General features: G+C 41.3%; 1 long non-coding RNA gene across 3 annotated transcripts; it reads left to right on the top strand.

Annotated features, from left to right (window-relative positions):
* The first annotated feature begins 111 nt into the window (after window positions 1-111).
* Window positions 112-8664, top strand: LOC310761419. 3 transcript variants are annotated; one of them, XR_014547482.1, is made up of 5 exons: window positions 121-161; window positions 2501-2557; window positions 3967-4062; window positions 6284-6369; window positions 8156-8664. It is a non-coding gene; the product is annotated as an uncharacterized lncRNA (long non-coding RNA). The 3 variants fall into 3 exon arrangements; XR_014547481.1 differs by lacking the exon at window positions 2501-2557 and having other exon boundaries at window positions 112-161; XR_014547483.1 differs by lacking the exons at window positions 121-161; window positions 2501-2557 and adding an exon at window positions 3524-3598.
* Window positions 8665-11067: the final 2403 nt, after the last annotated feature.

Below are 11067 nucleotides of genomic sequence, written 5' to 3'. Positions count from 1 at the left end.
AAAAAGCGAGAATAAAAGGTGAAGGCTGGTGGCCGGCGGCGGCTACACAGGCCACATGACGAGGTCTGGCGGGCCGGATTCGGCCCGCGGGCCTTGTGTTTGACACCCGTGATCTAGGAGAAGGAAATCTCGGATCCTAAACCTCTGCTGCCTTGCGGGAGGTAAGGAGTAAACCCTACACAAATCCAGAGTCCCTAAGATAGTTACACACCTCCTTCGGGCAACCCCTGCAGCCAAGCTGGTGCCAAATGTATTGCTCTGCTTACCTTTGGACCACAGCAGTGAGGCCAATAAGTGAGTCTTGTTGTCTGGGCAGTCCAGGACCTCCAGACACACTGCCTAGGCTTGCACTCTGGGGAAGTCACTTCAGTGCTGCTAATGCAGCAGTTAATTCACCCCCACAGGCACACTCCATTGTCTCTCAAGACAAACGTTTACCAACAACAGTGAAGAGGTGTCTGTAAATGCAGAATATAATAAAACCTGTGAGTATTACAGTCTTCTTGGAGTGGCAATTCTATATATTTAAAAAACCATCCTCAATTCTATTTGGCATATAGGAGATGAGGATGCATGAGGGAGACTACTATGTCCATGAGGCGTGTGTTGGTTATCTGGAGATTTGAATCATTTAATTAACATAATAATTCTCCAACTTACGCTCATGCAGTGGATCTTCCTCCTCTTCTCCTCTGCAGTCTCCCAACCAGAGGGTCCCCCAAACCACCACAGTAGTTTTTGAGTTCAGGTGGGGGCTTCAGGGAGGAGCAAAGGAAGAGGAAATCCTGTTATATGAACAGAAATCTGTTTGCGCAATGTTGGATCTCATCCAATGAAAATAAAATGTAAACATTTTTTTTAAAAAAAGAAAAGAACACCTATGTGGTTTTGATACAATGTTTAAATGTTTATTTTGATGAAGAGCAATATTTTTTTTTTTTACAAATAATACCAAAAAACAGCTGCATTAACCAGGGATTACAACAGGAACTGGAGATTCCTCTCCCTTTATATAAAGATTGAGAGAAGCATTTATCATTCTGTTCCCCATGCTGTTTGTACTTGTACAGTCTGTCATGGAAGGCTTGGAGAATATACTAGTCAGTAAGCTTCTTGACATTAATTTGATTGTCTTTCTTCGTTAAGAGCAAGACAGCAACAAGGAGCTCCTGACTCCACCCAGATACAACTAGGTTCAGGGCCAGGAAGTGACTAAGTTAGAATATGCACACGGAATTCTTTTGAAATAAGGATTGTGGAGATTAAACAATCTTTTAACATCCCTGCAGCTTGGTCAAAGCACTTCAAATCTTTTATCTTGTTGTAATCCACTTTTGCATCTGAAGAGGTTGGTGTGGTAACCTAGTGTATACTAATAAATAATAGAAGCACATGATGTATTGAAAATTATTTGGTCTGAAAAGGTCTGCTGGATTTATATGGAATCTATTTATACAGCATCTGAACATATTAAAATAGTTACTGTATGTGCAATGGTCATGAATTGACTTAAATTCAAATGATTGGCTCCCTCAGCCAATAAAGTGAGATGAGCGTCACAACCCCAGAGTCGGTCATGACTGGACCTAATAGTCAGGGGTCCCTTTACCCTTTACCTTTACATAATTATTATTGATTCAAATTGAATTTACATTTGTGTATGTAAGTAGTAATTGCAGCAAAAATGCTAAGAAGTTATAACTGGATCTCAAAAAGGAAAATGAGCAATCATTTCAACCAGCTGTGTTAGCAATATATATTACATATCGTGTACCACATAAGGAAAATTGGTTCTATTGGAATGAATTTTATTATTATTATTATTTGTTTAATTTCTATACCACCCTATACCTGAAGGTCTCAGGGCGGTTCACATAAAATAGAAACAACAGAAACTATTGCATACTGTTTTCAAAAGATATTGAATTCCCCCCCAAACACCCCTAGTGCAATGTGTCAGGATTGAAAAAGGTAAACCTCAGCAATGTATAAAAGCAAAGACTTTAACTTGTTTCTCTACTTTAGTGTTTGTAGCATGGATTGTTAATTTTTAAGGTCACCATATTAGTCAAGTTTAAAAGTTTTCTTGTGGGCATGTTGTCAGATATTTGTCTGTAAAATTCCCCCCAGCATTAAATTAAATAGAGCTGCAATCCAAACTCCACTTACCTTGGAGTAAGCTCTATTGAATGCTGCTTGCCTTCTTAGTTAACATCGGGGCTTTTCTCCAGCCAGAGCTCACTGGAGCTCAGCTCCAGCAACTCTCAGTTGGGCACCACTTCCACCTCTTTTTCTAGACAAATAGTACTGGTTAATGTGGTTAGGATTGACCTGTAATTCTTTAATGCCAATGAGATTCCTGAATTGAGATCTCCATTTAACTGACCAACCAATGCATTCAGAATCCAGGGTTATACTGGGGACTGTGAGGAGAATCTTTGAATTTGGTTTATGTGGTAAAGAAACAACAATAATAACAGCCTTTATATAACGCTTTTAGATGTAAAAACATTTCACATGCATCTTCCAACTGCAACGTTTACCACAACCCTGTAAGGTAAGCTAGGACTGTTATCCCCCCATATTGCAGATTGGGGGGCTGGGGCTGGGGGTGGAGTGAGGAGAGAAACTGAGGCTGAAAGAGACAAACCTGCCTTAGCTCATCACTCTCTTGGCCATTATAGCTCTCTCCCCTAGACATCTGAACACTAAAGCCTATATTTTCCAGACAAATTCCATTTTGATTCTGGTCAGATGGGACAAGAGCATAAGATTGTTGTACTTCAAGACAGAAGCCTCTCTTTGTACTTTGGCACAAAAAAGTACAAAGTAGCTTGTCTTTGTCAATGCTAGAAATATTTTCTATGTATTTTCCCCACATCCCTCTGGCTGTGCTGTATCTATTCCTCTCACAGAGCTACAATTCCCAGTTTCCTGGGAAGAGGGATTGCCTGTTAAACTACTCTTGAGAGTTATCACACTGTGAGAATAGGGTATCCTAACAACACCCAGCCCCCTTAACAAACTAGAGTTCCCAGGAATCTTTGGTGGGAAGCTGTGACTGCTTAAAGTGGTATGATACCACTTTGAACGTCTAGCGCATATGGCACTTGTTTCTAGTTTCATCCTGAGCCGTTTCTTGGTCATGCTAAATCATGCAAAACCTGTGGCTCTCCAAATGTCCAGCTCCCATCAGCTTCAGACAACTTGGCCAATGGCCACAGATGATGGGAGATGTAACCCTAACAAAACAACAACAAAACAACCTATGGAATAGATACCATTACACGGATGGACCTTATACATGAACTGACTATAGAATGATCTGATCCACTGGGTCTTCTGCTTTGTTCGTTTGTTAAACTTTATGAATTACTTCTGTGGAAATTTACTATTTGATACTATGAATAGTACACCTTATTTATCTTAGAACACAGCCGGTTAAATCTCATGTGTTTATTTAGGGAAATGTAACCCAGCAACAGCTGGAGAGGCACAGACTGGGCTTTTTTTTTAGCTAGAACTCTCTGGAACTCAGTTCCAGCACCTCTCAAGTGGGCACCATTGCCATTATCAGAGAACGAGGGAGGCATTCTGGGTGAGTTCCAGCACCTCTTTTTCTAGAAAAATAGCACTGAACAGGTTCCCTTTCCCTGTGCTAAAGTGTTTGAGAACTGTAGGTAGATAGATGAATTTGCCTTACAATGACTGGTATTGGATAGCCACATTTGTTTAGAAGTTCATATACAATAGCTGATCTGTCATACGAGTTCCACATAAAAGCTCATAAAACAGGTACATTTATGGCATGTGGAACATGATCATACAAATTATCCTTGCCTCCTTCTGATGTATATTAAGTCTGCTTAAGTCACTGTGGCCCAACTCTCATCTCACCTCCGCCCAAGTACTTTGGAAAACTATGTTATGGACTAGTCGCATTTTCATATTGATTAATGTTTTCAGACAGTCTGGCAATCTATGTGTCACAAGCCACAAGTGTGGTCAAAGGATCTCAAGGTTGTATATATAGCCATTTTCTCTTCACAACAACCCTGAAAGGTAAAAGAGACCTCTCTTAGATATAGTGACTGGCCCAACATACGTCCACTGGGCCACATGGCCGACTGTCTCAGCAATCTAAGAGACTACTTAGAAAATAGAAAAATAGAAAACACAAAATATTTTTTAAAAACATTTTTTTTAAAAAAAGGTGGCAACATGGGTCATGAAAATCCTTGTCTAGTCTTCATGGATTTGCCCTATGAGCCAATCTTTGTGTGCATCTCCAAAGTAGCAATGCAGTTGTACTTTCATAAATGCTGCATCAGCACAACCATTAAAATAAAAATATTAATCAATAGGCTCTTCATCTCATGAGCTATAATATACATTAATACGAGAATGGTGGTTTCCAATACTTACCTAAATGCATTGCCAGGAATTACAGAGCCAAGGTATTGATTGATCTGTGTGACTCATGTTTTCATAATGATTTCACAATTATAGGCCTCTGGGCAAACCAGGACCGGATTAACCACTTCAATAAGTATGCTATGGAAGAAGAGTCCCAGCTATTAAACAGGGCCCCCCACTGTTTTGTTACTAGCTTGCATTCTCATCAATGTAATGGGCTGGCTCAAAATACTCACAACTAAAGGAAATACATTGTGGACCACACGATCCAAATAGCCTACAATATGAGCATGTAATGCACAATCATTGCTCTGTGGATTCATTTTTAGAGTCCAGATCTTGGATTGGAGGGCAGAGGCAAAGCTCAGCATTCTGGTGCTAGGGCAAACAACATGAAAGATGCCCCTAAGCCAATTCCATATGTATTTTATGACATAGAAAATTATGAACAATTGGAATAAAATGACAAGTATGTTTCCAAACTTGGATGAGACTCCATTAGTGAATATTTATGGATTATTTTCAGGAGTTCTAAACTTGTTGCCAACTTAGAGAATTGACAATGCCTAGTACCTGAAGTCTTATATTTCTGATGAAATTTCTGCAGGATTTAACTCATTTTGTATTTTAGCACCAAATCCCATAATCTCATCTAGCACATTATTAAAATAAATGTTATTTATGTAAATAACGTATATGACATGATCTTGTTGAATCAGGAATCTTGAATCAGGTCAAGGGCCCCTCTCTCCCCATTGTAGTTCTGGTCCAACTGGAGGGAGTTCCCACGTGGCTATACATCCAGTAGACTTTGCAGCATGGAGATAAGACTTACAGTGCTTTTCACTGTGCACCTAACATAGTAAGTGTGGGAGCAGAGGGCCACAAGTATAATGACTGTCTACATGGATGCAGAGAAGAGAACAAACCGTATAGATCAGAAAGTTACATTTGAAACAGCCTGAAATGTTTGTGGACCATTTCTCAACACACATGTGTGAGATGTGAATGGCTATGTATCCCAAAGGTATGCATTATCTGGTAATTTTCCTTGCCTACATCAAAGGCCCGGTAAATGCTGCATTACCTAAGCACTATTGGTGTGACTACACATGCCTCATCCTGAGCAATGTATGAGATGAAGATGCTTGGGAGAGACAGATGATGTAGAAAGTTTGTGCAGAAGTGCTGCTGCCTCCAAGAGTAGCACAGGGACTTTCCACATGTCATACTACCCTGGTTTAGAAATCTGGTTGTAAGGAGATGTTGCAGGAGATGTGAGGTAAATCCTCTCACAACTATCTTCTCACATCATATTTCAACCTAGAAGAAAGGAAATGTTTTACTGCCCCAACATATTTTGTTTGAGTTAGAATTCTTCTTCAGGGGAAATGTGTTACATTTTATAATAAAATCAAAACAATTTAACAAGGATTACTTAGCACCTTTCAGATGACAGTGGTGGTAGGGACAATAAAGTATCACTTGGTCCTTTGAGGACACAGATTCTGGCCTGGCTCCTCATTCTGAAGAATGTGCATTTAGGAAGAAGAGTAAGTTGCTTCCAGATGCTGCTCACTACCTCCAGTGCTTCCCCACTTTCTGGCTGCTTTTCTTAGAGATGACCTTTCTGCCTGGCTGTGCCTCCACTCCAGTCTCTCAGATCTTACACAGGGCTCTGAAAGCCATATAAAGACTTGCCAAATTATAGCTCATGTCATATCTGAAACAGTTCTGAAACTCAAAGTTAACAGCTACTGAAAGCAACCTGAACCCCAGATTCCAAAGCTCCTGCCTTAGATTCATTGCTCTGGAAGCTTCAGAGGAATGAGAGAGGTCTTTGATTTCTTTTTGCATTTTTTTAAAGATAGCTGGTGAGAGAAAGATATCGATCCTTCCATCTTGAAGATGTCCTGAGCTTATACTTGGCAGCTTCTACTTCAAAACATAAAGGCAAGTTTCTTAGGCACTGCTACAGAATGGGATATTCCGGCCATTGGCACTGTTCATTCATTTGTCTTGTTCATTTCATAAAACATATACTTGCCATTTTATAGGTGACTGCATCTCATAATTAACTTGTTTTTCTTAGCTTTCCTAGAGAAAGCTCAGGGTCTTTCCAAAGGTCTAAGGCAGGCTTCCTCAACCTCGGCCCTCCAGATATTTTTGGCCTACAACTCCCATGATCCCTAGCTAGTAGGACCAGTGGTCAGGGATGATGGGAATTGTAGTCTCAAAACATCTGGAGTGCCAAGGTTGAGGAAGCCTGGTCTAAGGGTTTTGAAAATAAACATGGCACGGGGGAAACAAACCCAAGAGAGCTTCCAGCAGCCTTTTCTGCTTGAGGGTTTGATTGGTTGGAAAAGAGGCATCATAGATCTCATATATAGAATCCCTGAGACACAGGGGGAAACCAGTTCTCAATGCATCCTATTTCAATCAATTGCAGTGTTGGCCCTTTGGGTCTCAAATTTCAGCTGTGCACTGTGTGATGCCAAAATCCCCTCCCCCTGCCTCTCACCTTCAATTCTACATCATAGTTGTGCCATGTGCACCCACAGCTCCACCCCTAAACTTGCCTCTGTCAACTGGCATGCTCAAGTGGTGGTGATCTCATGGGCTCAGCTCAAAATGTGATTATGGGAACCCTTGTGTTTGTCATTATAAGACACATCTTCCATTACTATATGTAACAATGATGTGGTAAACTCTGGGAAACTTTGAAGGTATGCCTGTACTTCACTTGTTGTTTTCCATGGAAGGTTGCTGGTTTCCAGATATGTATAACTGGGGTGGGTGACTCTGTCAATTTTGGTTTCTCCGACTTTCTTTCTTTCTTTCATTTGCTTACTTGCTTTGGGAAAGAGGCAAGTGTGTCCTGGAAGAGATGCTGTGGGCCTGATCTCTGTGGTGGCACTGCTACAGATGCCCAGAGCTACTGACACAGCAAGGGCACAGTTTTAGGGCCAATTCCGTAAGGCACACTTGTCTCGTTCCCATGCTCACACTCTCAGTGCTGCTTCCACCACTCCTACACATTGTCCATTCTCTGTAGCCCCTCTTGGCTCCCTTTTGGTTTCCCACTATGGCTCACCATATACCACTGCATATGTAGATCCAGCCTGAAACTCTCTAGAATTCTAACCAAAGTTCTCTTGTGGAAGCAATGCCATCAAACAATTGTGCATGCAGAGCTGCAGGAGTAAATCAAACAGGCTCCCCCCAAAACAACATGTATTCCTTCCAGTACCAAGATATGCTTCAGTCAATTTAACACCCTTTATTGATTTTTATCAACTTTTTCCTTTAGCAGCAGATAAAAATTTTAACACCCCCCTCCCATGCAGATTAGATTTAGGAACAGAATTAATTTGATTGCACAAGGAAAAGGAGTCAATTTAGCCAGTGTGAACATGAGATTTTAAAGGTCTTTTTCTTTCTTGACTAAAGGTACAGCATTAAATTCCATCCGTAATCTGAAGACGTAACCCCCATACAAAGGGTATCCAGTGTTTTCTCTTATAAAAGGAAGCTAGACACAAGCCTAAAGTGATGAAATATTGATCTCTGGGGGTTCAACCACAGAGCCCTCCAATCACTGGATAATATGATTGAATTGAAATTGAATTTTCTCTCAGATTGAAACTGAATGGCACCTCCACCTACCCCAGAGTAGTTTGAATTAATCTCTGGGTCACCTAACATGATATCCCTTTTGTTTGTTTGTTTTTTTCCTTAGCTGTTCTGTGAACAACCAGCAACTGAGCTAGTGGCTTTGAGACACGACTGGAAAGCAAGGAGCAATAAGCAGTATATTTAAGTAGGTGGGAAATGCTTACCTACATATGGATAAAATCAGCTCATTTCATCACAGTTTAGATGGTCTAGGAAACATCAAATTTTCAATGGTTTTCATTGGCTTTCTACTGGAAGGACCCCTGTGCTTTTAACTCGTGCATTCCATCTACTAAGAAAAATGTCACCTGATGGATTTCTGCCCTCCATATAGCTGCTAGAGACACAAGAATGGAGGTGCTTTGGGATTTTGTTTGGCCTGCATCTGTAAGCAAACTGGCCAGATTTATGCTGTCCAGAGTACTATGCAGATTAGAACACAATTACCATTCAGTTTTCACACTTCTCTGAATTTTGCATCTCAAAAAAGTGTCAAAATGCATTTGAAATGCAGGTTTTAAATTACAAATTTAAAGTACAAATATGTGTTTTTTAGGGTTCAACGTGTGCAAAAATGCATATGCTCCCAAAATCTACCCTTCCACAGAGGGGTAACTTGAAAATTGCTGAGAGTCTTAATTTTTCTGCCTCTTTTAGCAATTGTAACATGTTGAACCAGATGCTGTATGATTCTTAATTGCATTTTTGCAGACACACTGTGGACCACATGAATGGAACTTGCAGACCTCTGCTGGTCCACAAAACACAGTTTGGGAACCCCTGTGTTAGGGTAAATTTTTTAATGCAATTCGTTTTTTTGATTCCATAATGATATGGAAACAGGACAGAATGTATCTGTGATTGAACAGATGTGAAAGAGGCACAGCCTGAAAATTGTCTCATTCATCTCTATTAAAGAATCGTGTCAATAAAAACTGCACCTGTGATGCTGCCTTATTTCTTTGTGTGCCCCCCCCCCCCGCAAAAACCCTCTGCTCAAAACCCACCCTTTGTGTGTGTGTGTTTATGGCTTAGTCCTCATCATTTATTGAAAGAAATCCTTAGCACATGCACATCTGAATTTTCCTCAGATTTATCCCTGGTTTCTTTTGTCTCTCCTCTGCCTTCTCCTCTGCCGCTGTCAAAGCAAATCTTGCAATAGGGGTGTGCGCACACCCCTGACACAGATCCAGCCCTGAGCCATTTGTGGGGATGGGACTGGTGGTTGTGGAGGAGCAGCCACTCCTTTATCACAGTAGGTTGGGGGAACGACACTTGGTGTCACTCCTGAGCCCACTCACCTCCCGCTAAAATAAGGCTCATCCACACCTTTCTTTGCCCTGCCACTTTCCCCCAGGAAAACCTGTGGCTTAGAGCTGAAGCAGAACAAACGGCAATCGAGTTTTCCTCAGATCATTGTTTGTTCCAAAAAGCAATGACAAACCTAGACAGCATCTTAAAAAGCAGAGTCATCACCTTGCCAACCAAGGTCCATATAGTTAAAGCTATGGTTTTCCCAGTAGTGATGTATGGAAGTGAGAGCTGGACCACAAAGAAGGCTGACCGTCGAAGAATTAATGCTTTTGAATTATGGTGCTGGAGGTGACTCTTGAGAGAGTCTCATGGACTGCAAGAAGATCAAACCTATCCATTCTGAAGGAAATCAGCCCTGAGTTCTCACTGGAAGGACAGATCCTGAAGCTGAGGCTCCAGTACTTTGGCCACCTCATGAGAAGAGAAGACTCCCTGGGAAAGACCCTGATGTTGGGAAAGATGGAGGGCACAAGGAGAAGGGGACGACAGAGGACGAGATGGCTGGATAATGTTCTCGAAGCTACCAGCATGAGTTTGACCAAACTGCGGGAGGCAGTGGAAGACAGGAGTGCCTGGCGTGCTCTGGTCCATGGGGTCACGAAGAGTCGGACAGACTAAACAACAACAAGTCCTAAAGAGCAGGTTTTCCAGGGGAAAGTGACAGTGCAAGGGCAAAACCTCTCAGACCCATGCCTAAAAAGCAGGGAACAAGCAGAGAACTGCTTGGACCCATGCTTTCTAGGCATGAAACAAGCGGAAGCATGGATGGGCTGTAAGTCTTGCGCATGGCCAGAGCTTCCTCCCCACCAGTGCCAGATTTACATATAAGCTAAACAAGCTATAGCTTAGGGCTCCACTCTCTTGGGGGACCCCAAAAAAATCAAAGGAAAGAAACCTGGATGTACATTTCCAAAATATAAGACAAAAAAACAAATAAAATTTAACCTACATACAGCAACACCATTTAGGTCCATAAGTTACCATATAGTATATATTCAACACAAAAAAACAGTGACAATTTGTTGTTGACAAGGGACAGCTGGACATATAAAGACCCCCATTACCTTCAGTAGCTTAGGGCCTCATCCAACTAAATCCGGCCCTCTCCCCACCCCCATCATATTAAACACATTGAACATTTTCTTGTTTCCAAAGCAGGGCCAGGAGTGGGGCAGAAGAAGGAGATGCTGTGTTGCCTTCCACTTCTCCTAACCACAAGGAGCAGGCGGCTTTCAGGGCACTTACCAGGTTGCAAAATACGGGCACCCTGTATTAATCATTTCAAAGGTTTCATTGACTATTCACTACTGAGCTGCTCCATATCACTGACATATGCCTGCTGTGGCCTTAGCATATACAAATTTTGCAACTGATCAGCACAAACCAATCAATATTGCAAAAAATGATAGTTTATAACATATAAGGAAAAAGCAGGAATAATTATAGATAATGTCAATCATTCCAGAGCTATTTTATTCTTTAATTGTTTAGATAACAGATAACTTTTCCCCCAAGTGCAAAAAAAGACCATTGCATTTCAGGAATGTTGTCTTATTACCACATTTTTTAAGCATCTCGAATGACCTATTCAAATTGAAGAAGAAAAAAACAAAACGGCATCAGTAAGGAGACAGACATGTATCATCCCACCTGTTCAACATC

Source organism: Podarcis filfolensis (genome assembly GCF_964270895.1).
Source record: "Podarcis filfolensis genome assembly, chromosome: 4".
Classification (NCBI taxonomy): domain Eukaryota; kingdom Metazoa; phylum Chordata; class Lepidosauria; order Squamata; family Lacertidae; genus Podarcis; species Podarcis filfolensis.
The sequence above is the reverse complement of the archived record's forward strand: the minus strand, read 5'-3'. Positions and strand labels throughout refer to the sequence as shown.